At 41.2% G+C, this 25,042-nt stretch overlaps 1 long non-coding RNA gene across 1 annotated transcript; it reads left to right on the forward strand.

Annotated features, from left to right (window-relative positions):
- Nucleotides 1-11,765: 11,765 nt before the first annotated feature.
- Nucleotides 11,766-25,042, forward strand: LOC114487171 (uncharacterized). Its single transcript, XR_003681982.1, has 5 exons — nucleotides 11,766-11,925; nucleotides 14,551-14,716; nucleotides 14,927-15,015; nucleotides 23,986-24,197; nucleotides 24,537-25,042. It is a non-coding gene; the product is annotated as an uncharacterized lncRNA (long non-coding RNA).

The following is a 25,042-nucleotide window of genomic DNA, read 5'->3' on the forward strand; positions in this document are numbered from 1 at the left end:
GTCTCCCTGTATCCTTGATTTCTGTTACTTGTAACCCCAAATGTCCTAACAAACACAACCTCCATGTTTTTTTTTGTTTTTTTTTTTTTTTTTTTGTGGTATGCGGGCCTCCCTCTGCTGCGACCTCTCCCGTTGCGGAGCACAGGCTCCGGACGAGCAGGCCCAGGGGCCATGGCTCACGGGCCCAGCCGCTCCGCGGCATGTGGGATCCTCCCAGACCGGGGCGCGAACCCGGTTCCCCTGCATCGGCAGGCGGACGCGCAACCATTGCGCCACCAGGGAAGCCCTCCATGTTTGTTTTAATATAATCTTTTTTTTTTTTTTTTTTGCCGTACGCGGGCCTCTCGCTGCTGTGTCCTCTCCCGTTGCAGAGCACAGGCTCCGGACACGCAGGCTCAGCGGCCATGGCTCACAGACCCAGCCGCTCCACAGTATATGAGATCTTCCCGGACCGGGGCACGAACCCGAGTCCCCTGTATCGGCAGGCGGACTCTCAACCACTGCGCCACCAGGGAAGCCCTAATATAATCTTTTAAATTACTTATCATCGGGGGGGAAAAAAAAAAACAGCAGTGGGCGTCTATGGTTCCCTTTGGTAATTTTGGAAGGATGAGTCATGTTTAGTCGATACAATCTGAAAACACGTATGTGAGGTTTGGCTCCCAGCAATTTGTCTCCTCTTTTCAGAGTCACAATATGTTGAAAATTAGGTTAAAATATAATTGTGGGTTGAAATAGCAACCTGTTTCATCAGTTTACAATGTGTATCAGGGTCGTGACTATGGAAAAGACACTAGGAATTGACACGGCAGGTCCACATTGGAGGGAGTTTCACTTAACTATTTCTTATTATATGGTCAGTTTGGGGGAGAAAGTCTGATTTGAGACAGTCTCTTTTACTATGTCAAAGAAATCCTGGTCAAAGGACTCTTTCATGAACAAAGAGGATTCACGATGTTTATCTGGCCACTTACCCTGAAATTTTTATCACAGGTAAATGAACTAAAGATCTTCTATGACTTGTATTCCCCACAATCAACACGTTATGGCTTTTCAGATTTCATTTTCCTCACAACAGCCTTCTTCTGTGCAGGGAACACGTTTGCAATCTGGCCTTCCACTTGACCATGGAGAGTGGTTAGTCTCGACGTTTGCAAGTAAGCCCACTTTGGGAGACACTTTCATGATTAGGTTGAATACTGAATTCACTCACCGTATCTGGGTTTTTCCTCTTTGTTTTGATGGTATTTTTTTTTTTTTCTTCATGAGGAAACAAAACAGATCCATTCTAAATTTGTATTCTGGTGATACCTTTTCTTGGTTATGCCAGCCTATGTTTTCGATAGGAGTGGTTTCAAAGCTACTTCGCATTTCATCACCATTTTGTCTAAAGTGACTAGTATCCAAACTATTGTCTTGTTGTTGTTGCCTATTTGTTAGATTATTTAAATTTATATTTCACACCTCACTGAAGTCAGAGAAAAAAGAAGAGCACTTTGAGTTGAGCCCCTGATGGTGAGTTCAGGGGCAGCACCCCTTTGCCCAGGCCACCTGCCCAGCCCTTTTTTTCTCCTTTGACTTAAAACAGATTTGGCTGCAACAAAGGGAGTGGCTGTTTCTTCGCACAAGCTGCACCTTCCAGCGTCCTTCTGAAACCCACCTCGAAGGAAGCTTTGAGCTACTCCTCACTTACTTTATTTGCTTTTCCTTGTGCTGTTATGAGTCAAGACTCCTCTCTTTTTAGTTGCCAAAAACTCTGTTGCTTTTCCTTCGAAATCTACACAATTATTTTAAAATATTTCAAAATACTCTGTTTTCCTTTAAATTTATTTATTTATTTTTTGGCTGCATTGGGTCTGTGTTGCTGCACGCGGGTTTCTCTATTTGTGACAAGTGGGGGCTGCTCTTAGTTGCGGTGCACAGGCTTCTCATTGCGGTGGCTTCTCTTGTTGTGGAACAGGGGCTCTAGGTATGAGGGCTTCAGTAGTTGTGGCTTGCGGGCTCTAGAGCGCAGGCTCAGTAGTTGTAGCGCACGGGCTTAGTTGCTCCGCGGCACGTGGGATCTTCCCGGACCAGGGATTGAACCCATGTCCCCTGCATTGGCAGGCGGATTCCCAACCACTGAGCCACCAGGGAAGCCCATTCCCGACCACTGAGCCACCAGGGAAGCCCAATACTTTTGTTTTAATTGGAGAATAGTTGCTTTACAATGTTGTGTTAGTTTCTGTTGTACAACGAAGTGAATCAGCTATATGTATACATATATCCCCTCCCTCTTGTACCTCGCCCCCTCCATCCCATCCATCTAGGTCACCACAGGGCACCGAGCTGAGCTCCCTGCGCTATACAGCAGGTTCCCACTAGCTATCTGTTTTACACATGGCAGCGCACACACGTCAATCCCAGTCTCCCAGTTCATCCACCACCCCCAAACACACAACCAAGTATAGAGAGTGACATAACAAATACCTGCCTCACCACATAGATTTAACCAATATTTACATGTTGCCATAATTGCTTTAGGTCCTTTTTCTTACAGAAATTCAATCTTACAAATGGAAAGAAAGCTCCTTTTGTAGCCTCCTCTTTCCAATGCCTCTCCCTTCCTCATGACTGGTTTAAAAATGTCATTACAAGAGTGACAGCTTCATGTGTTATTCCTCGGGGCTTTCTCATGTGAGAGGCACTGTGATTTAGGCCCATTTATATCTTCAAAATAACAAAGCCCATATTCGAAATGAGCATCCAGATACATATTCTGTGCTTTGTATGTGACAACTGCATCTACACTTTGTAGAGTGACTCATTGTAGTGGGGACTGTGCTAGTCCCTTGTTTCCAGGGCACATGAGGGTCTTCAGGCACCTCATGTCTGTCAGAACCTCCCATGGTTTCTTTCAGTTTTGTTTGTTTGTTTGTTTTTTGCGGTACGCGGGCCTCTCACTGTTGTGGCCTCTCCCGTTGCGGAGCACAGGCTCCGGACGCACAGGCTCAGCGGCCATGGCTCACGGGCCCAGCCGCTCCACGGCACGTGGGATCTTCCTGGACCGGGGCATGAACCCGTGTCCCCTGCATCGGCAGGCGGGCTCCCAACCACTGCGCCACCAGGGAAGCCCATCTTTCAGTTTTTAATTTCTCTTATATTCCATGGTTTCACCAGTTTTCTGTTTATGCTTCAAACTTCCCCCAACCCATGTTCCCAATTGAAAATCGTTACCCTTTTTATAAGGTCGATGAAGAATGGCACTTAAAGTTACAAAACCAAGGGCTTCCCTGGTGGCGCAATGGTTGAGAGTCCGCCTGCCGATGCAGGGGACGCGGGTTCGTGCCCCGGTCCGGGAGGATCCCATATGCCGCGGAGCGGCTGGGCCCATGAGCCATGGCCGCTGAGCCTGCGTGTCCGGAGCCTGCGCTCCGCAACGGGAGAGGCCACAACAGTGAGAGGCCCTTGTACCGCCAAAAAAAAAAAAAAAAAAAAAAAGTTACAAAACCAAGAATGTCTGGGACCTCTGTGCTAAAGAAAACTCCAGAGGCACTTTGGTGAACAAGCAAGGGGGAAACAGCCAAAGGCTAAATCCCCTGATTCCCTTACGTGTGTGATCCTCCACATACACGAATAGGTTGTAATGTTTCAGCCTCAGATCTGAGCTGCACAAGGCAGCCTGCGTACCCGCTTTCAAGAAGGGGACTTCCATTTAAGACAAATGAAGATTCTGGAGAAAAATTGCAGACAACCTGCCACAGGGAATAATCTCTCTCCAAGTTGCCATCTCCCAAGTCTCTGATTCTAAAGCTACAATATATGAAAAGTGTGTGGGAAACAGTCGAGCTAATTCAAATGGCACATGTCTGAGCTATCAAATATTTGTAAAAGGGACTCTCTTTCTCTAGGAAAGAAAACTGTACTGAGTTTAAGGGGCCTTTTTACCAGCAGACAACTTTCCCTTCACCACATAGCAGGTGGCCTTCAAGGGCAGGCCCTGCATGGGCTTTCTCTAGTTCGCTGCGGTGCACGGGCTTCTCATTGCAGTGGCTTCTCTTGTTGCGGACCATGGGCTCTAGGTGTGTGGGCTCAGTAGTTGTGGCTTGCAGGCTGTAGAGCGCAGGCTCAGTAGCTGTGGTGCATGGGCTTAGTTGCTCTGCAGCATGTGGGATCTTCCCGGACCAGGGCTCGAACCCGTGTCCCCTGCATTGGCAGGCAGATTCTCAACCACTGTGCCACCAGGGAAGCCCCCCTGCCAGCTCTTGTGTGGGACCTAGTGGGAAATCATAAAAATAAGAGCAAACATGGACTTAGCATGCGCCTGGCACTGCCCGAGATGGTTTATATCATTTTATCCTCATAGCAACCCTGTTGGGCCCTGAGGTCACACAGGAGTGAGTTGGAAGGGAGGCAGTGTGACCTGGAGCCTGGGACCCTGTGGTGGTATTGCCGCGTTCCTCTCCACCCAGCTCTCATTCAATTGCCACAAAACCACCTGGGCAGCCAGACACGTCTAATAGCTAAGTGTCTAGCAAAGGCTGCATTGTCTTTGGAGCCTTAAACACAGCCCTTTTAATTGGAATTGCTTCCTAATTCAGCTTCATATATCTTCTCTCCTCGCACACAAAAGAATCCATTGTGTTGGTCTCAGGGACAAACTGGATGCTCCTTTGATATGCTTTGCATGTAAATGTAAGGAACAAGACTCATTTGATTTCATTATATGCTTTATTGATGCGCCTGCAGCATTTTATTGTAGGTTTTTGTGACTAGAATTTCTAACAAAGGAGGGAGTGGGCTTTCAGGCTGGCAGCTCAGCCTAAAGAGGATTTACCACATCGGGCTCTAAAGAGATGCTCACTTGTGGCTGGTGTCATTCCTAAGCTTTTAAAAGGGCTGGAGGTTTCAGGAGCTGCTGCTATTCTATGACTATAAAAGTGTTATCAAGCATGGGACGAATGCTCCTTGCCACTATGGGTGGGGGGAGGTGGGGAGGATTTACTGAGCCCCCGAAAAGAGAGGCAGGATGACTTGGTATCACTGGGGGAAATAAATGTGCTCATATGCCAGGACTGACAGAGCTGGTACCTAATCCTTCCTACCTGCAATGATAGGCTCCTGGGACTATAGCATGGGGTTAATTATTCCTAACATTCTTCATTATAATTCTAAATGAGATAATGATTAGAAATAGTACCTAGTCATTGAACTGTAAATGCCCAAGGCATTCTTTTGCTGGAGAAACCAGCATTTTTTCCTATGGCGTGTTAATTCCTTTGGCACTATCTTCTTTTTTCTTCCTCCCAGGTTTAGTTGGTCTTTTAAATAATTGGAGCCTCTACAACTCTCTCGTGCCAGATAGAAAGAGTTAACAACGACTAAAAGCTGACTAAGCACCGGGTACTTTATTGTGTTGTACTTAATCCTCATGGTAGCCCTGTGCCATTGGGATTTTATTATTTCCATTGTATAGGTAAGGGATGGCACAGAGTGGCTAAGTCTTCCACTGGTGACACAGCTAGTATGCCGAGGTTTCAGGACTTGAATCCACGGAGTCAGGCTGCAAAATATAAGACATTGTCTCCTAAGACCTTGAGCTTTCTTCCCTTAACACCTGGCTTGGAGGTCTGGCCATATCTCATCTAGAAGCCTCTGAGGTCTATAGCCTTCCTGATGGACATCACTTTTAAATGGCCCCATCAGCCTTCTCTTTGTCAGTGTTCCAGATCAATCTGTTCATTCTACTATCTTTTAACAAGGCCCATCTGGGACCACACCACATCAGCCAAGGTTTTGTTAACTGAAAAAAAAAAAAAAAAAAACCCCGCCCAATGTGAGAGCTGTGAGTTCAGTTTTATTTAGAGTCACTGAGGACTGTAGCCCAGGAGACAACCCCTCAGATAGCTCTGAGGAACTGCTCCAAAGAGGTAGGGGGTAAGGTAAGTATTATATATGATTTTGGTGAAGGGGAAAGTGCAGTCAAGCACACGTCTCGGTAGAATGCTGCTGCCAGTCACAAGGAGCAGATGTTTCCGTTAAGGATTTTAGTGCTTTTCTAGGCATAAGAAGGTACAAGAAATTGGGTTCATAAAATTTTCTCCTGAAAATACCTATCTGAAGGCCTGTTCTGTCAGTTTTTCCCAAAGCACAGAGTGCCTCATTCCTGATCTCCTTTCAAGGTGTGTTAAAAGTCAGCAACTGGACTGCAGTGGCTAGTGACCTCATCCTTTTAGGACCAAATGGAGAGTAACATTCTTTAGTTTGCAGTTTCAGTGGGCACTGCACTTCACGAAAACTAATTGAATATAGTTTTTTAAAATCAGTTCTTCACTATGGAAAGTCTTGGGATACAAAAGTATGTATCAGTAGAACAGAAGTCTTAGGTTGCCTAATTATATACACCGCTAAAAGCTTTACTTTGACTTACTGTAGAAACCCTTCAAATACTGAGCTCCCTGGAGCATTTCAAGTGAGATTCAATTGATGACAAAATTGATTCATTTAAGAATGAAGGCATAAAGAAAGCAACACTCTTTAAGTAAATTCTTTCATATATATTCATATGCTTCCTTTAACCTACAAGCTCCAGTGCTAAACATGACTAAAGGTTTTTCAAGGCTTTCACACATCAGTGGAGCCCAATTCTCTTCCCATTCTCTTTCATTCCATTTCTAAATTGAGTATCAGAATGATAGAAAATCAGTCATCAGATAATGCTTTTTAGTGATTCACATACTGCTTTCTTTTATTACTCTTTCAAAAAATACCTTCAGATTTTCTAGCTGATTGGAGAGCTGGATGAGAGCACAGTAGGGTCTAAATACTATTATCTTTCAAAGATATAGCCAAGAGCCAGAGTCGCTGACTAATTCACACAAGCACTTTGGAGGATAATCAGTAACCTTGAGAGTATGTTTCTGGGTTTGTTGTTGTTGTTGTTGTTGTTTGTTTTGTTTAAACCAGCTATGATTATGGATGTGCTTCAGATGATAATCAAGTGAGTGGTGGCTTTTATTTCAGATCTAAAAAGCAATTTATTACTGCCTTTCTCACTTATGTTTCCCTGTCAAGTAGGCAGTCCCATGCTGGGCTCTTAGCAGCTGAGCATCTTCAGTTAGCTTTAATTATCATCTAGCTCATGACTTCCTTGGTAGGCTGGGTTCCCTATTTGGCCCTCACCCCTAATTTTCTACCCCTCTCTATTAAGTTTTCTATTGTTGTGTAGCAAATTACCAGAAACTCAATGCCTTAAAACAGCATACATTTAGGATTTTACAGGCACTGCTTAGCTGGCTTCTCTGCTCAGAGTCACACAAAGCTGAAACTAAGGTGCCATCTGGGGTTAAGGCCTCATCTGAGGCTTGGGGTCCTCTTTCAAATTCACATAGTTGTTGGCAGTTCATTTTCTTGCAGCTGTAGAATTCATGACAGCTTGCTTCTTCAAAGCCAGCATCGCTGAACTCTAGACTCTCTTTTAAAGGGCTCACCTGGTTTGGTCAGGCCCACCCAGGATAATTTCCTTTTAATTTGAAGTCAACTGATTATAGACCTTAATCACATCTGAAAAATCTCTTCATTTTTGCCATATAACATAACAATCATGGGAGTGATGTCCCATTGCATTTGCCATATTCCACTGGTTAGAAGCAAGTTACAGGTCCTACTGACATTCAAGGGTGTCACTGGGGGGGGGGTCATCTTAAATTCTTCCTACCACATTCTCTTTCTGAATAAGAACAGAAATGAGGCTAGTGAGCACCCAGTAGCCACTCTCTCATGCATTCAGTACACTTTAACGTAGATTAATGCTCAAGAAAATGTCATGTCACCTATTTACATCACTGAATCATATCCCAAAGTCAAAGATCCCTGTTTCGAGAGTTTAAGGGTTTTCCTTTATTGGGCAACTTTGACATTAACAGGACTATAGATCCAGTGGAGGTGAAAGGTGTGTGTGGTCATTTTGGATGTTTAATTGTTCTTTTCCAGAGGATATCAAGGAACAAAGAAAGCTGAATCTATTATAGAAATGTTCCTCCACCTCAAATGGAAAAGCAAAGGTGTTTCAGGATAATATCAATAAGGGCCACAGGTCCAAGGGAAGTATTCAGCCTCTCCTGTGTTTGGAATCAAGTGAGTTCTTCCTGTTCCCTAGCGTCCTCAAAGGGAAAATGGCTCCAGTCATGACATTCGTAGTAAGGTTGGGCCATGGCTCTATTAGTGTTAAAAATGTTTCTCCATAAACACTTTAAAGTAGTATAATTTTCATTACCTGTACCCTTCTGCTTTCCCATTAACACCTTCTTTTCATTGTAGGTCTAGCCCTGGAAATCCTGGTAAAGCTACAAGTAGACTAAAAAGTATCATTCACAGCACAGTGACATGTGTAAGTAGATTTTGTAGAATTTAAGATTCCAAAATTTGTACATTTGGAGATGTACTATTTGGAAGAGAGAATTAGAGGAACACCCACAACACATGTGTGCACATGTATGCATGTATAGTCACACCTCTCACACTTTCTCATTGCTACTCAGGTATGACCCTAAAATAACAACAATACTAATCATTTATTGAGGATAACCATGTTTCAGCCATGTTATATTGCTTATCTATCTATCTATCTGTCTATCAATCATTGCTAATGTAATACAGATAATGTTGGGCTTGCCCTACCTTTGAAATTTACATAAAATTGGTTTGAATGTCCTAACTTTCTGTGGAAATCCAATTTTCTCACCAAGATTGGGATAGATTCTTGTGGTCACTGCTAGCTCTGATTTCATGTTCTTACTGCATTCTCACTCTCATTAATATCTGGCCTTTGGAGCTTTTCCCTTGTCTGTCCTGCAGACCCATGGACCCCATAAAAGAACACAGGTTGTGCTCCTAGAACAGGACTGGCTACATAATTTGTAGAGCCCAGTGCAAGAGGAAAATAAGGAGACTCTCTGTCAAAAATGATTAAAAATTTCAAGATGGTGACAGGAGAACCTTAAACCAAGAATGTGGCCTTTCTAAGCTTGAGGGTGCGACTGCACAGGTCACGTGCCCACGAAGGTAGCCCTGTCCTAGAATTTCCCCAAATACCACTCCTTACAAGGCATTCAGATGGACTACATATTTATTAAAGTGCCTAGGGTAATAGCAGAAGAACACTGGGTCTAGGGATCACAGCAGCTCACAGCAGAGAACTTCAGATTAAATGGTTCCCTCAAATTTCTGTCCATATCTACTGAAATTTAGTTTATCTATAACTTCCTCTTTTTTTCCTAATATCTTTCTAAACCATGGCCCATGCCCAGGGTTTGAGTGTGGGTGCTCATCAAAGCATTCTACCAGGCAAAAACTTGACCTACTCCTAAGAGAAACTGTCTCCTTCCCTAGGGATCGAAGTAGGAATAGTTGTATTTTAAATAGCAAATTATTCTTATTCTCACTGCTCAAATTATTCTCTTTTGTGCAAGGTATTATTATTGTTATCATTCTCATTTTACAGGTAAGGGGTTCTGATGCTCAAGAGAACATAGCTGGTGAAATGATATCTAGCTTCAACATTTATATTCTTTCCACTATGCTTGCTGCTCTCTAAATCTGGAAAATTTTTGAGAAATCACAAATTAGCCCCCGAATGTACCAGTGTATCTCTATGGAGGTGCAGTCTGCTATAAATCTTTCAGTGGTTCCACTAGAACCCAACAGTTTGGACTATTGGTGTTGGATTATCATGTGAAGCAAGGTTAGCCAGAGGGCTGTCGTGGAGGAAGGTTAGACTATGTCCCTCTTCCTTTCCTAGGCAATATGGGATTTAAGGACTGTTTAAGATCCCTTTCTTCAACTCTTTATGGAATTGGAGACCATCAATATTACCTTTATGCTCTATGTACAGTGAAAAACATAGTTATCCTCTTGGGACTGTCAGAGCCACTCTTGTTACTGAATTTCCCTCTTTCTCCACAAGGGAGGAAGAATCCTCCAATACTTGGCAGACATCCTCGGAGATATTTTGTGCATTGTTGGTGTGGTCCGTGTACTGTGGTCAGTCCATTATTCGGTCTTAGGATAACCTAATTCAAAACCACCCGAGCCATCAAACCATCTATGTATTTAAGCTGGGTACATGTGAACATGCTGCAGTCCACTTTTTGGACCAAATTTCAGTATGAAAATGCCTCCTTATGAATAGAGTGATTATATAATTCATCATCCAAATCTGGACAGTTTTAAGAATGAAAGGGTACTAAAAAATTAATTATATAGTTTTAAAAAATGTACATTTATTAACCAACAAATTAGTTTTATTAGAATGGTGGATCTATAAAGTCTGTTCAAAAACTATTTTCAAAAAAGAAATTATTTTTCAAGAATAAAAATAATAGAACAGTGTACATGAAGGAAAAATTTTAAGTTATTTATATCTATTATCTGAACTTTGAAATGATATCATCTGAATAATTAGTCTCGGTATATATTAATGTGCTTTAATCAGTTGCACAGTGTTCTGTCTGATAATCAAGCCGATTGTATTTTTCTGATATTTTTTTCAATATGTTGTTATTAAGTTAAATGTTCACATATAACTGCTCACAATCATCTTAAAGATTACATTTTAAGGTTTATAAATTTTAAAATTGTTAACACCTTAAATCAGCTCTTGTCTGAGAAAATACTCTCTATAAATGCTGAGATACTTGTTAAGCTCAGAGCAAGCAAATTCTGCTAAGTAAAATATATTTTCAATTTAAATTTTTAGTTTGAATTTTCAAATTGAATATTTCAGCCAAATAATTTCACAAAGACTGTCTTTTTGTCTCTATTTATGATAACTATTACAACAAATAATTTTATAAGCAAAAGCTCATTAGATAAAGTTTTCACCATTTATGAATCTTTTGACTTTTGCCAAATTTAAATGCCCCCAAACTGTAGACCTTCTCAAATTTCTTTCTGAAACAAAATATAAATGTGTCCAGTTAACAACAGGAATTTTATCAAAAGATACTTCCTACAAGATGAGATATTCCCAGGTACAATCACAGAATTTCAAATCATACTTGGGGATTATTCGAACTCTCCTTTCTGGGTTGTACACTTTCTCTCTTGCTTGTATAGGGATACATTTCAATATCGTTTTATTTGTAAGCTTTGTTTTTAGTAATTGTGATCTCATTAAACTTCAGAAGCTGAACTGTTTGGCATTCTATTCAATAAATACTTTAAGTATTTCCAGCTAATTTTGAATGAAATGGAGCCAAATTTAGAAAACTTGTTTATAAAAATGTTCAGTGCCATTGAGGGGCACTTAAGTTGAAATAGAAAATAGTTCTTCAAGACTCAAGCATTTCTAAAATCTTATATCAGACAGGAAGGAGAGAAAGCATGTAGTGCCATGCTGGTATAATTTAGAGTCTTTAATATCAGGTTTGTAATTCAGTAATGCTATATGTAGGTAATTATTTTCCTAATTCAATCTTCTATGGATATAACTACTATATAAATTATATGAGCACTACACTAATTGTTATACACTTCTGTTCCATAACTGGAGAACACTGTCTTTACCATGACGGTCTGCTCTACCAAAACTTGAATTATTATCACAAAAAATTTTTATTTTAAGTGTCAAACTTTTAAATGGAATTTTCAGTAGCATTCACAATAATATCAGATGTGGAGGAATCAACGTCTAAAACCTCTACTTTGATTCCATGAATTGGATGAAAAACAATGTACCAATATTGCAATTAAAAGAAGTAAATGATGACACTAACATAAAACTGGTGGCATTTAATTGTGATTCTAATATTAATGGAGATAACACATAACATCTCTTGTTTTACTTTTTCTATGTACACAAGAAAACTTGGAATTGAAAATATTTTGGAATGTGTTTAGGAGAACAGTCATTTGATTTAAACACGATCTAAACATATGATTCACACGGTGAGTATAAATGCACCTTCCGAAGCTTTAGTGGTTAACATTTTTCCCAGCGCATTCTTCTTAAAATAACTATTAAGCATCGATATTGATGCTTCCTTAGTAGATTTAGTCTTCTGGCTCTCATGTGGTCAGTGATATCACTGTGACCCCTTTTATAGAGAATGATAAACGTCAACAAACGTTTTGTCCAAGAAACATGTTCATCATCAACTTTCTTGGATGTTTAGTACTTAATTTTCTACTAAATATACTCCTTCATTTTTATTGAATTCATTGTGGTCAAAAGGATTTATTGCAGTATAAACATGTTATCAACAAAATAAACAGTTGTAGATTTACAATAAATGGCTAAACTACCATGTAAGAACTTAATCTCTAAACTCTCTCACATATGTTACAGTAGCGTATCTCTATGTCTCATGTTTCTTATTGATCCCAGCATCTCTCTGGCTCTGATGGAGTTCTCGTAAATCTACTCCAGCTTATCTTAATGCAACAATTGCTAATTATACTTCATTTAAAAATGAAAAATCGAGAAAAAATTCTAAACCACATGAGATACTGGACAACAGGCATAAACCAGGACAGTCCCAAACAAAATGAGACATAGAGACATCCTGCTGATGAAGAATGTAAGCTCTGCTCTCCAATATTCTAGGATTTACCATAAACCCTGCACACTTGTCAAAATATCCTCAATTAGTGTTATTATAATGTGAGACCTTATGAATTAATTTTCCATGCCAGGCTGACCTTTATAATTATTTTTTTAGGTTAAAAAAAGCTAAAGTAATATTTAATGAGGTAGAATCTGTTATAAACATCATCAAGTAAAACTTGCATATTAGAAGTAAAAATTATTAGTTTGTTTTTTATAAAGTAGTTAGGAAGTTAAGTTTCATTGTGTTTATCTCCATGCTTTCGAGATACTGTTACTATTAAAAACGCCTTGTACTTAGAACTGCTAAAATAAAAATAGTGACAATACCAAGTGCTGGTGAGGATGTGGAGAAACTAGATTTCTGATACAGCCATTCTGGAAAATAGTTTAGCGGTTTCTTATCAACTAAAAATGCATTTACCATAAAAGCAATTGTACTTGGGCATTTATCCCAGAGAAATAAAAACTTATGGTCCAACAAAGACATGTGCATGGATGTTTACAGAAGCTTTATTTGTAAAAGATAAAAATCAGAAACAACCCCAATGTCCTTCAATGGTTAAACAAGCTGTGGTACATCCTTACCATGGAATAGTACTCACAAGAGAAAGGAATGAAATATTGATCCATGCAACAACTTGGATGGCTCTCAAGAGCATTATGTTGAGTTTAAAAAGCTAATCTCAATAGGTCACATACAGCATGATTCTATTTCCGTAATATTCTCAAAAGGACAAAATTATAGATATGTAGAACATATTGACGGTAGCCAAGGGTTAGAGACAGGGGTGAGGGCAACTAAAAAGAAGTAGCATGAGGGAGTTCCTTGATGGTGATGAAACAGTTTTGTATCTTGTGTATTGTGGTAGTGATTATATGAATCTACACAGGTGACAAAATTTCATAGAACTACACACACACACACACACACACACACACACACACACACACACACGAGTGCAACTTCCTGGTTTTGTTATCACACTGTAGTTACCAGTGTTCTGAACTCTTTTTCTGGTATATTGTTTATGTCTGTTTCATTACACTATAGCTATGTAAGATGATGACTGGGGGAAACTGAAGGGTATTTTTGCAACTTTCTGTGAGTTTATAATTATTTTCAAATAAAAAGTTAAATGAAGAAACAAAAATACATTTGCCCCTTTTATGTTGTATCTGGTATTATGATATCTGCTTACCTGGAAAGGAAAAGTAATGATCAAATGATTTCAAGTTTCAATTATCTTTTTTTCTTTCTTCTTATCTGTATTTCTTATTTGTTTTGTGGTGAATACATATTATTAACATAATAAAAATAATGAGGAGATAAAGTAAAGGTTGGACTACTAATGTCAAGGTGGATTGAGATGAGGGAAGAAGCAGCAGCAGAGATAGTGGCCACCAGAGAGACATCAGGGGCTGTATTTTTCAACACAGGGCATAATGCATGCATAATGGACGCCCCCCAATAGGTGCGCAATGATAGTTTACTGAATGAAAGAATGAATGTTCAAAAGGTGTTAGACACAAGTCAGAGCAGATGGAAAGAGGTTCAGAGAGAGTCTGGAAAGCCATCAGGTAGCAAATAGAATGGCTTCCAGGGCACGTAACTGTAATCTGTTTTTTAAAAAAAGAACTGATAATCTCTAAATGTGGAAGAAATTTAGGTCAGAACTGTTTAGACCAGGCTTAAATGCTAAACAAAGTGTCATTGAGTTCAGAGAATAAACCACTTGGACCGCTAATACTTCCTTGGAGCTGGTAAGCCAACATTGTGTCAGGTAGGAAGGTAGCTTTTTGCTCTAAAGAGCTAAGTGGGTCTACGATATGTTGAAGTCCTGCTAGGCATAGGTTCCATACCATAGAGGAAAGACCAACATCCCATGTCTCTCAGAGCAGAACTGTGTGAGTTTCAAAAATGATCTGAGGGTTTCTTGGAGTAAGTCATTACCTTAATCCCACAGGTCAAGTTTAGCTCGTGACAAGAGAAGAATGGAGATTGGATTCTTTGCTGGGCCTAAGTAACTTGAGATTGTCTGACGGGGACTTCCATTAGCCCCGTGTTCACTAAAGCTTGCCACACCATCAGCAATGGTTTGCACCTTGCCTCAGCGTCTTCGTGGATGCCAGGTGAGAGGCTCAGCCTGTGCCCCGTGCATGGTGTGGGCTCTTCATCAGTCACGTGTGTCAACCACACAGGCACATTTCAGTGCTGCCTTCCCTCTTGTAGTAATTGTCATTATGTAAACAATCTAATCTGAGTGCTAATACCTGTAATTTCACTGAACTGACAGTAATGATTCTTGAGTGTGCTGTTCCACAGACTTGCTTCTTTCCCAGGTGAGGAGTGGCAGTGATGAGCATGCCTTCTGTGGCTACACAGAGTCCACGGGTTTTCCAAGTCTTCAGAGGAGCACTTCAGTTTTCAGGTCAGCACCCCTTTTCTTCATCAACTATGAGTGAAAATCGTAATAAAACATACAACGGGTTGTAATGGAGGAGCAGCGTACTGTAATTGGAGAGAAGAATTACAGATTTTTAGAATAATATTTGATGGTGCTTTGGAACATTTTTATGGTTGAACACTTATGTCCTGGAAGCAGGACTCTGTGAGCCTACCTACTTTTACCAACTAAGCCACCCAGTTTCACTTCTAGTCTGCGGTCAGTTGTCTTCACGGTCAGTCTCCTGGCTGAGACATATACGCAGATCTTCTGGTTCCAACGCTCGCGTTTTAGAGTTCAGAGAAGCGGAGGCCACAGGTATAGGAGGGACAGAGCTGGTCCCAGAACGTGCCTCACCCTTCTCATTGCAGTGCCGCTTCTCCCAGGCCGTGCACCACCTTTACAGGCTGCAGGACACCAGAGGACCAGGGACCAACTGTTAGGAGAGAGGCCAGGGGACAGTTAAAAGTGATATTACTTTGTGGCATTCGAAGCTGCGAGGAGTGATGGTAGCCAGATGTATTCATTTGATCCATTCAGTGATTATTCATCGAGTACTTTCTCATCGAGTACTTTCCATGTGCCGGGGACTGGTTTAGGCACTTGGGAAACGGAAATGAACAAAATTGCAAAATTCCTCGTCCTCATGGAGGCCACATTGTAGCAAAAGTAAAAGGAAACGCACAGTCCTAACTATGTCCCAGTCCCGTCCTCAACGCTGTACATATATTAACTCATTGAATCCTCACAATGACCCTTTGAGGTCGGTACAATTGTTAATCACATGCTGCAGGTAAAGAAACTAAGGAACAGGGAATAAAAATTGAGAAACTTGCTCAAGGTCATGCAGCAAGTAAATAACCAGCCTAGGATCCAGCCCTAGCTATTTGGCTCTGAATTCCTGCTCTGAACCACTACACTTGACTGTCTGATTCATGAGTGAGGTTAGAGCCGTGGTTTTCTTTCTTTTTTTTTTCCTGTAAGCAGCGGAAGCCTCCCTCTTTTTAGAAATGAACTTCCATGTGGAGTACCAAAAAGTAAAATAATAAAAGTGGCCCTGTTCTGGATGAAGAGAATGGAGAGGGTGGAGAATTCAGACTGTTCTCGCTGGATGGCAGGAGCTGATCAATAGATGCCTGCTTCCAAAGAGCCTCTGATCCTCCTCGGTTCCCACCCTGTTAGAACCGACACCCTGCACCAAGGCTTTAGAAAGAGCTGGAGTGGATGTACGGAAAATGGGCCAACAGACATGTCTGGGTCAGCCCTGGGAGGTTAGAGGCGTTGTAGTATTAGTGCCAGCAGAATAACTCAGGAATTTTCAGTCTATACCCCGACAGTGTGTGTTTGGGGGGCTCTCTCCCATCCTTTGAGAATAACTGATGCTGTGGTGCTCTTCTGTGACTGATGGTAAAGGGTCTGATAAGGGGAAGAGTGGGAGGTTGAAGGTACATTGAAAACCCAGGGATGCTTTTCTTCTTCTCATCATTCCATCTTTTGCCTCCTGCCTTGACTATCTCTGACCCTGCATGATGGAGCCGCAGACAGTGCCAGAGAGAGGCCTCACAGCTCTCCGGCTGATGGTGTGTATCCCTTTGAACATCCACTGAGGTCAAGTTTTACAGACTTCTAATGGCTACTGTGGCAGTATCGAGGCAATTGCTTTCTAGTGGCACCATTATTTCACCATCTTTTTTTGGTGTGTGTGTGGTATGCGGGCCTCTCACTGTTGTGGCCTCTCCCGTTGCGGAGCACAGGCTCCGGACGCGCAGGCTCAGCGGCCATGGCTCACGGGCTCAGCCGGTCTGCGGCATGTGGGATCTTCCCGGACCGGGGCACGAACCTGTGTCCCCTGCATCGGCAGGCGGATTCTCAACCACCGCGCCACCAGGGAAGCCCCACCATCTCTTGAAAGAGTAGAATAAATATTACCCCTACTCTTCCCAAGGAACCTGCCCAAAGTTGCCAGATTTAAAGATTCAAAGGGCAGTTCCTGGGGTATTTTGTTTCAGAAAGTCCTGGAATGGAGCAGTTTATAAAGTCATTTTGCTAAGCCTTTCTTTTGCAGCCACTCCCATTCCCAGCCCTCAGTAATCAGCTGGAGCTTTGGAGATCACTTGCCCTGGCCAGCCTGGAGGTAGCTTTTCCCCAGCTACTCCTCCAGGTTCCTTTTCACTGGCCTCTGCTTTGAATTGTTAATTTCCTCTCTGAAGGCACTGTCTGACTTTGTTAGCAGGTCTGACACTGTCTGGCTGCTTGCAAAGAGCAACTAGTGCCAATAAGGTGCCAGCACTCTTCTCGGCATGGGAGACATAAAGGGGAAAAAAATCCTTTTTCTAACCTCAAGGTGCTCACAGTTTAGTGGGGAGACAGCCAGGTAAACACGAAATTACACCGTGGTGTGATATCGTATTGTAATTGTCAAAGGAAGGCTGTAGTGGGAATGGGACAGAAGGATGCCTCATGTGCTTGGGAGAAGCAGGGAAGGCTTTCCCAGCGAGGCAACCTAGAGCTGAGACTTGGAAGGAAAGGAAGAACTTCAGGGATATGTACATCAAGTTGGAAGAAAACCACTGCCAAGGGCTTTGTGGCATCACGCCACATGCCATATCTAAGGCACTGGGCTGTGTTACCAAAAGACAGAGGCACTGGATTCCTATTCCTACTTCTCTATAATCAGGACAATCAAAAGTCTTAGTTTAGAAGTTGATCATTGCTTCCTTTGAATTCTCGCCAGAACCTCCTTGAGAACTGGTGCTTTTTAAAATTTCACTTTCCGCTTTCCCATCCCATCTCACCCCCAGGAACAAATATAATGACTTTGCCAATTAACACTAAATAATGGGAGCTGAGTTGAACAATGAAAGAATAAAATGGGAAATAAAAGATGGAAATTAGCCATCCAGATTGGGGAGAGCCTTCAATATCAGGCTAAGGAACGTGGGCTTTACTTGGTAGCAGAAGCAAGAATCTGATGAGGACTAAAATGTAGTGGAGACAAGTTGGAGCTAGAGAGAAGGTTTAGGCCATCATCAGTATGCTGCGAAACATTAGTTGAAAGCAGCCAGGTGGTAGAAACTTCTCAGTGAAGAGAGAACCCGAAAAGAAAAGAAACGAGAGCTGCACATATAATCTTGAAGACACAACAGTTAGAGAGCAGACCCAGAAAAACCTATCTTAAAGCATTGGCTTCCACGTATGCGGATATTAATAGCACCACCCAGTCTGTCTGCTACTAGGAGTCATTGAAATAATGCAAGAAAAGTGCTTAACACAGTGCCTGGTGCAGAGCACTTAGTAAATATTACTCTTCATTATTAGTATAAAAGAGTGATTTTTTTCTTTTGCATTGAGATAAGGTCAACTGATGTACAAATACTAATTGTTAATATATGCATTGATGATTTGTTGCCCGGTAACTATGATTTTTGAAGTGACAAACTCATTTCAGTGTTTGCCTTTTAATTAAAATGGGTACTTGGGCATTTTAAAATTCATTTTTGAAGGAACCCCCTGCTGAGCTGCAGCATCTCAGGCACAGCAGGGGTATACCGCCATTTTTAAAAAGCCAGCTAACAATTAATGTCATAATTTTATATTTATCCTGCTAATTACGGCAAAGACAAATCCCAGTTTGTCCACGACTGTGCAAACAAACAAAGAAGGCTCAGCACCAGGAGGCAAGTTACTTGCAAATTTGCATATTAATTACTGTTTACCACCTCTGCTCCTGTGGCTGATTACTTCTAACAAAGAACAGACGTATACAGTGGCTTGGATTGTCTGAGACAACCTGAAATGCAGCCCGCCACTCTCTGAGCAGGCTAGGAGAAGGCTGCTGTGCTTACTAGTGGTGACATGACCAGAAGGGAACAGTCCACACTCTTGGCTCAAGGGATCTTTATGTGAAGAGCCATTAAGATTTCTGAGATGCATTTTATAAAGCATAACAGACAACAAAAGTGATCCTACAGATTTTCACTCAAATAAGACCATCTTTGCTTTAATGTACTTTGGAGCAGTATTACTCTTGATGTGTGCTATACAGTGTGAAAGATAATATCTATTTTTCTGTGTGTTCTTTGAAAGGTTACTCGTCCATTATGATTAAACTCTGGCTACAGCACCCTGGAGTAAAAGATTTCCTTAGACTCATGAATCTACTTTCTTTCCTCAGTTTTGGCACCAGTTGCCAGGAGGACAGGGTGCTCTGGGTGGAGACACCCAAAATCCAGTCCCGTTTTCTCCTGATGGTGTTGAATGGATTGGGACAGTCTTATGTCTGTCTAAACTGGGAAGGGACGTTTAGTGTGTATTGGAGAATTTTAACTTGGTTGTAACTGGAGACAAAAACCATATAAGTTGATATAAAGACACTAAGCCTGAAAGAAATTCTTTGTGCTCACAATTCGGAATAAGCAAAAGCAGCCTCCTCTTGAGACAAAGTCCTGTCCAACAAAACCCTTGATGGAGGCAAGAGAAAAATCAATGGAAAAATTTTAATGCTGACATAAGTATAATATATTATGCATGGTAATCTTCAGACTTTGAAATCCACTTATAGGCAAACATTTGAAAAAGCAGGGGCTGCTTTACAAGGTGACTTCAGCTTCCTGTAGTTGTGTGAAAAATGTTCAAAGTGTAAGAACAGGACAACTCCTGTCTGTTTTTAGTCTCTGAAAGAAGAAAACAAATACCTGTATTGGTAATGGCTCAATAGCCACTCCTTAGGAAAGTCACAGTAATATTACAGTAATAATAACAATAATAATAGCTAACAGCTATCAAGTGCTTACTCTGTTCCAGGCGCTTAATATGCATGATCTCACTTAATCCTCAAAATGAGGAGGGTTTAATTTTTCATCCCCCTGAAAATAGCTGAAGAGACTGAAGCTCAGAGTGATTAAGAAACTTGCCCCAAATCACAAAAGTAGAAAGTGGAAGAGCTGGGATTTGAACCCAGGCAGACTGACTCTACAGGCCACCATGCTATGCTGCTTCTCATTTTATGTATTAGGAAAGCTGTAGTTTATTTTCCTAATGCCCCAGGTTTTGTTGTAAAGTTGGAATTCTATTCCAGTTTTCTGAGCTCCAAAACTCATTATCTTTACAGTCCTCCATGCTACCTTCCCTAATTAAAACAAAGCATTAGATTTGAAATATCCTAATATATTAGAGTAGAGGTCAGTGAACTAACGGACCAAATCTGCCCACTACCTGATTTTGTAAATAAAGTTTTATTGCAATGCAGCCATGCCCACTTGTCTAAGTGTTATCTGTGGTTGCTTTTGTGTTACAGGTGAGTTATTGTGATAGTCAGTGTCAGGTCCACAGCCTAAAATATTTCCTGTCTGGCTGTTCACAGAAAAAGTTTGTTGACTCATGACTTATAGGAAACATTTCTTTTCTTTTTCCTAACTAACCTGTGGCCCAAGTCTTCAGCAGCAGAAGCTTTGAGCAAGAGAACAGGTGAAGTGATGACTAGCCTGGCTAACTGTGCTTATTTTAAGTCTGAGAGTGTCTGGGGCCAGTAGAAGGGGACAAGTGAGCGTAAGGACAGAGGCTGCGGGTGGCTTGTTATTGGTCCTTGCTGTTTTCTCTCGACCTGTCCCAGAATCCCAAGAAAAACTATTCCCTCCTGTATCCCCAGCACCTTCAACACTGCCAGAAATATAGTGGATACACAGTAGATAATTGCTGAATTAATAGTCAGAAATATCTTGCAATAGACCATGAATTCTGTCTCCAGTCAGTCTCCAGGATGGAGTTCAAGCTCCTTAGCCTGACAGTTGCGATCCTGTCCCCTCCCCCTACGTATCATAACTCATTTGCCTATGCAACACTTTCTATTTTTTCAAGACTTAACTCCTGACCATTTGACCACTCAGGAAGGTCAGGTTTGCTAGGTGGGCCAGATCACAGCTGGCTTTGGAAGAGGACTGATGTGTTCAAAACGATGCTTATGACATGCAAAAGAACCTGTAGGGGGGAGAGACTAGAGGCTAAGGGATCAATTAGGAATCTATTTGAGGTGATAATTGTGTAGACAAGGGCAATGAGAATAGAGAGGAAGGGACAAATCGGAGAGACATTTGAAAGGAAGCATCTTCAGGAATTTGATGACTTAGTGATCTGAGGGATGAGGAAGAGGGAAGTGTAACAGACTAAGAATTTTAGTGTTGGGACTAGTAGATTGTGTTGTCATTGACGAAAATAGATACTCTCAGAAGAGAAGCAGGGTAAAGGGAGCGAGACAAAGTGTATCTGGAATTAAGATTGGGATTATCCTTCTGATGATACCTGTGTGGAATAGGATATGTGGCATTAGTGCCACTTTCGAGGTGAGGCCTAGAGATTTTGACCCAATAAGAATTGACAAACACAACATTGTAAATCAACTATACTCCAATAAAAACTTAAAAAAAAAAAAAGAAGGGACAAACTGACTCATTGATTCATTCACTCAACAAATATTTGAGCAGGCATAGTGTGCCAGGCACAGTTCTAGGCCCTTGGGATATATCAGTGAACAAAACAAAGATCCCTGCTTTTATGGAACATGCATTCTAGCAAGAGAGACAGGCAATAAATAATGAACATAATAAATAAGTATATAGTGTAATAATGTGTTAAGTGCTATGGAAAAAAGACAAGGTAAGGCAGGGTAAGGTGGCTGGAGGCTCTGGGGGCAGGTGAAGGCCTTTGCAATTTCCCAGATAACATCTAGAGCTCTTTTTCTCTGATCAGTGGTTTGTTATTCATTTTCTGACCAAAGTGTCAGAAGAAAAAATTGTAGGGCATTGGCTACTGTGTGATATTTTAATAAAGATTCTTTGTATGCCACATCTGGTGGCAATTAAAAAAAAGGGAAACTTCTCATGGTTCCCATTTCCTGAATGAGTAGCGCTGCAATGAAATTTCGATGAGTTGAGGCTGATAATTTTCAGCAATTTAAATGTTGTTGCCTTTCTTAGAAGGAAGAGCTTTGTTTGTAAACAGCTGGGTCAAAAGAAAACATAGCCTCATTATTCACATTCTTCTGATAGGCTCCCAGTCAGAACATATGGGGCAGAAGGGATATACAGGGGCCTGAAACATAATCACCTAGCTTTGGGGTTTTGTTCTTTGTGATGATGGGGGAAAGGTAAAGAGCTAATTTCATTCTTTCTTAGAAGACAAGTTGGACGGAATGACAAACTTTTTGTAGAGATCGAGAATTCAAGCAATTACCTAGTGATGCATAGCAACATATCTGCATGCTTCCCTTCTTGGATTATTAAGGGTCAAAGTCCCCGCTTGGGTCACACGCTAAACAGCTCTCGGTTTTCTGTGTTTCTTCAACAGGATATAATATGCCAAAGATCCACTTTAATTTTTACTGCCTTCCATTGCCAAGATGCTTATTTAGGGTCCTCAGAGGAGCGGGGATATTTAAAAAGGAAGGAGGGAGGAAAGAGAGGGTGATGTGGTTTGGACAGTGTCAGGAGACACAGTTGGTCCAGGTGAAGAGAGTGGTATGCGTTGTCATTCTAAAATGGCCTCAGCTCTATTGAAAATAGAGAAACTTAATTCTTTGATGTGGAAATGAGCTAAAAGGGGAAGGAAAAGGTATACTTGTAAGCTCTGGGCTTTTTTTTCCATGTTGCTTTTCCTAAGCCAGTGAAATCCCCCAGGTGCAAAGGGCAGCCTGATGCTTGAAGGGACACCGGTCATGCAGCAGCCCCAGATTTCCCTCCCTTTGTAGTTGACTGAAGCAGCTGCAGCCACAGCAGCTGGCAAGGTAAGATCCTGGCTTCCTGGAAAAGTCCTGAGAAGAACCCAGCGTCAGTCAGAGTATATTTGGGTCTTTTCCAGGTGCAGGTTGACTAGGAAGAAGGGCTTGAGGTTGGAACAGTTTTTAACGTAAAACTTTCTGCGCTCAGAGAAGTGGGCTCACATGCATCCATCTTTGGAAATGAACCATTTTTTAAAAAAAATTTTATTGAAATATATTTGATTTACAATGTTGTGTTAGTTTCAGGTGTACGTCAAAGTGATTCAGTTATATATATATATATATATATATTCTTTTTTTACATTCTCTTACATTAACGGTTAATACAAGATATTGAGTATAGTTCCCTGTTCTCTATAGTAGGTCCTTGTGGTTATCCATTTTATATATAGTAGTGTGTATATTTTAATCCCAAACTCCTAATTTATCCACACACACTACCCGCCGCCCCCCGCCCCCCTGCCCCGCCCCGCTCTCCTTTGGTAACCATAAGTTTGTTTTCTTTGTCTGGGAGTCTATTTCTGTTTTGTAATAAGTTCATTTGTATCATTTTTTTTAGATTCCACATATAAGCGATAGCATAGGAAAGGAAACATTTTCAGTTAGAAGAGCCCTCACTAAAGTATGTCTTCAGTGGAAATGCATTTGTTTAATATTACATTAGTGATTTCTACCCCTTGTACCTACCCAATTCAACAAGCATTTTATTAAACTCCTAGTAGGTGCTTAGGACTCTGTGAGGTGCTACAAACTATCATGAAGGAGTAAACCTGAATTAATGACAAAAGAAAATGAAACCATTTTTTAAGAATCTTCACAGGAATTCCATTATGGGAAGCAATGAGAAAGCATGGATGGATCCCACATTAGTGATACACGCTGCCATTCCTCATCCTTATACGCAGCACACACACAAACACACACAGATGTGCTCAGGTAGGAATGCTCTTTGGGTAAAAATACCCACGGCTTTTTACGCAGTGCCAGTTGGCCTGGCTGGGCTACCCCATGGTGTCCTCTCATTGATGAAATGCCGATTAAGTTGCTTTGTGCTCCATAATGGACCAGTGGGTCATTCTCTGCTTCTTGTCAACTTCAAACAGGCTGGGCAGTCTGAGTTTGTTTTAACTCTACTAACCCCAGATGCCTTTTGTCTTTATCAGACTTTATTCTTATCTTTTCAGAAATGGAATGGTTCCTCTTTTTCCTGTTTCCTCAATATTTTCCTAAAAGACACAAACTTACAGAAGTTGTTTCTGAAAGTGGAGCTGACTGGAAAAGTACCCGATTTTGTTTCTAAATATCTATTTGTAGAATTTTCCAAAGCCAGTCCGTCAGAGACAGGGGATTCCATCTCAATCTACCTTGAAAGGCGATCGAATTTAACAAGCATTTGGTGAGTATCTGCTTTGTATCTGGCTTTGTTCTGAGGGAGTTAGAGAGGAAGTAGGATTTGTCCCTGCCCTTGAGGAGTTTAAAGTCAAATTGAATAAGAGGCAACACCAATTAAGCCAAGAATTTACTTATGAGTTTTTGAATTCACATTCTTGGCTTCAGTGTTTCCATGTATAATGGCCAAAAGGGTCCAGTAGTTTTAATCTCTGTATCATAGTAGATTTAGTGGTTCATGAAAAAAGGCCTCTCTAACCCAAATGAAGGAAACTCAGTCTAGACATTGGGGATGCTTTAACTAATTTTCAAGCTAATTTGGCTTAATTAGTTCTTTTCCTAATAGTACTTTGTTCCAGACTCTATGACTTTGAACATTAAGCACTCACCCAGCCACTTTCCCTGGAGAGGTAAAGCTGCATCAGGCATGAATCCAGTTCTCAAGGAGCTCACTGCCAAGCTCAGCAGGTGAGACAGAGAACGAGGGAAAAAGGCATTGGTGCACAAGAACAAGAACCACGGGACCAGTAACTGGCGTCTTGTCCAGAGAGGCTGTGAGAATCACTCCACTGCTTTTTCTTCAGGGTAACTTCATCTCCCCACATCATGATGTACTGTAAGGATTGTGGGAAATGCTTTGCCCCCTTTGGATGAAAGGTGTATTATATAAGGTCTGTAAAAGGTCTTTGGATACGTTTAGAAAAAAATAAGTGATAGCAATGATAATAATATCTAGCATTTATTGAATGCTTATTATACGCCTGGCATTAAACTAAAGATGGGAATACGGCTTTAATCTGTAACTCTATTTTATATCCGTTGAGCCCCAAATTATCAAAATATTTCTGTCTA

This window comes from Physeter macrocephalus, chromosome 11 (assembly GCF_002837175.3).
Source record: "Physeter macrocephalus isolate SW-GA chromosome 11, ASM283717v5, whole genome shotgun sequence".
NCBI classification, from domain to species: domain Eukaryota; kingdom Metazoa; phylum Chordata; class Mammalia; order Artiodactyla; family Physeteridae; genus Physeter; species Physeter macrocephalus.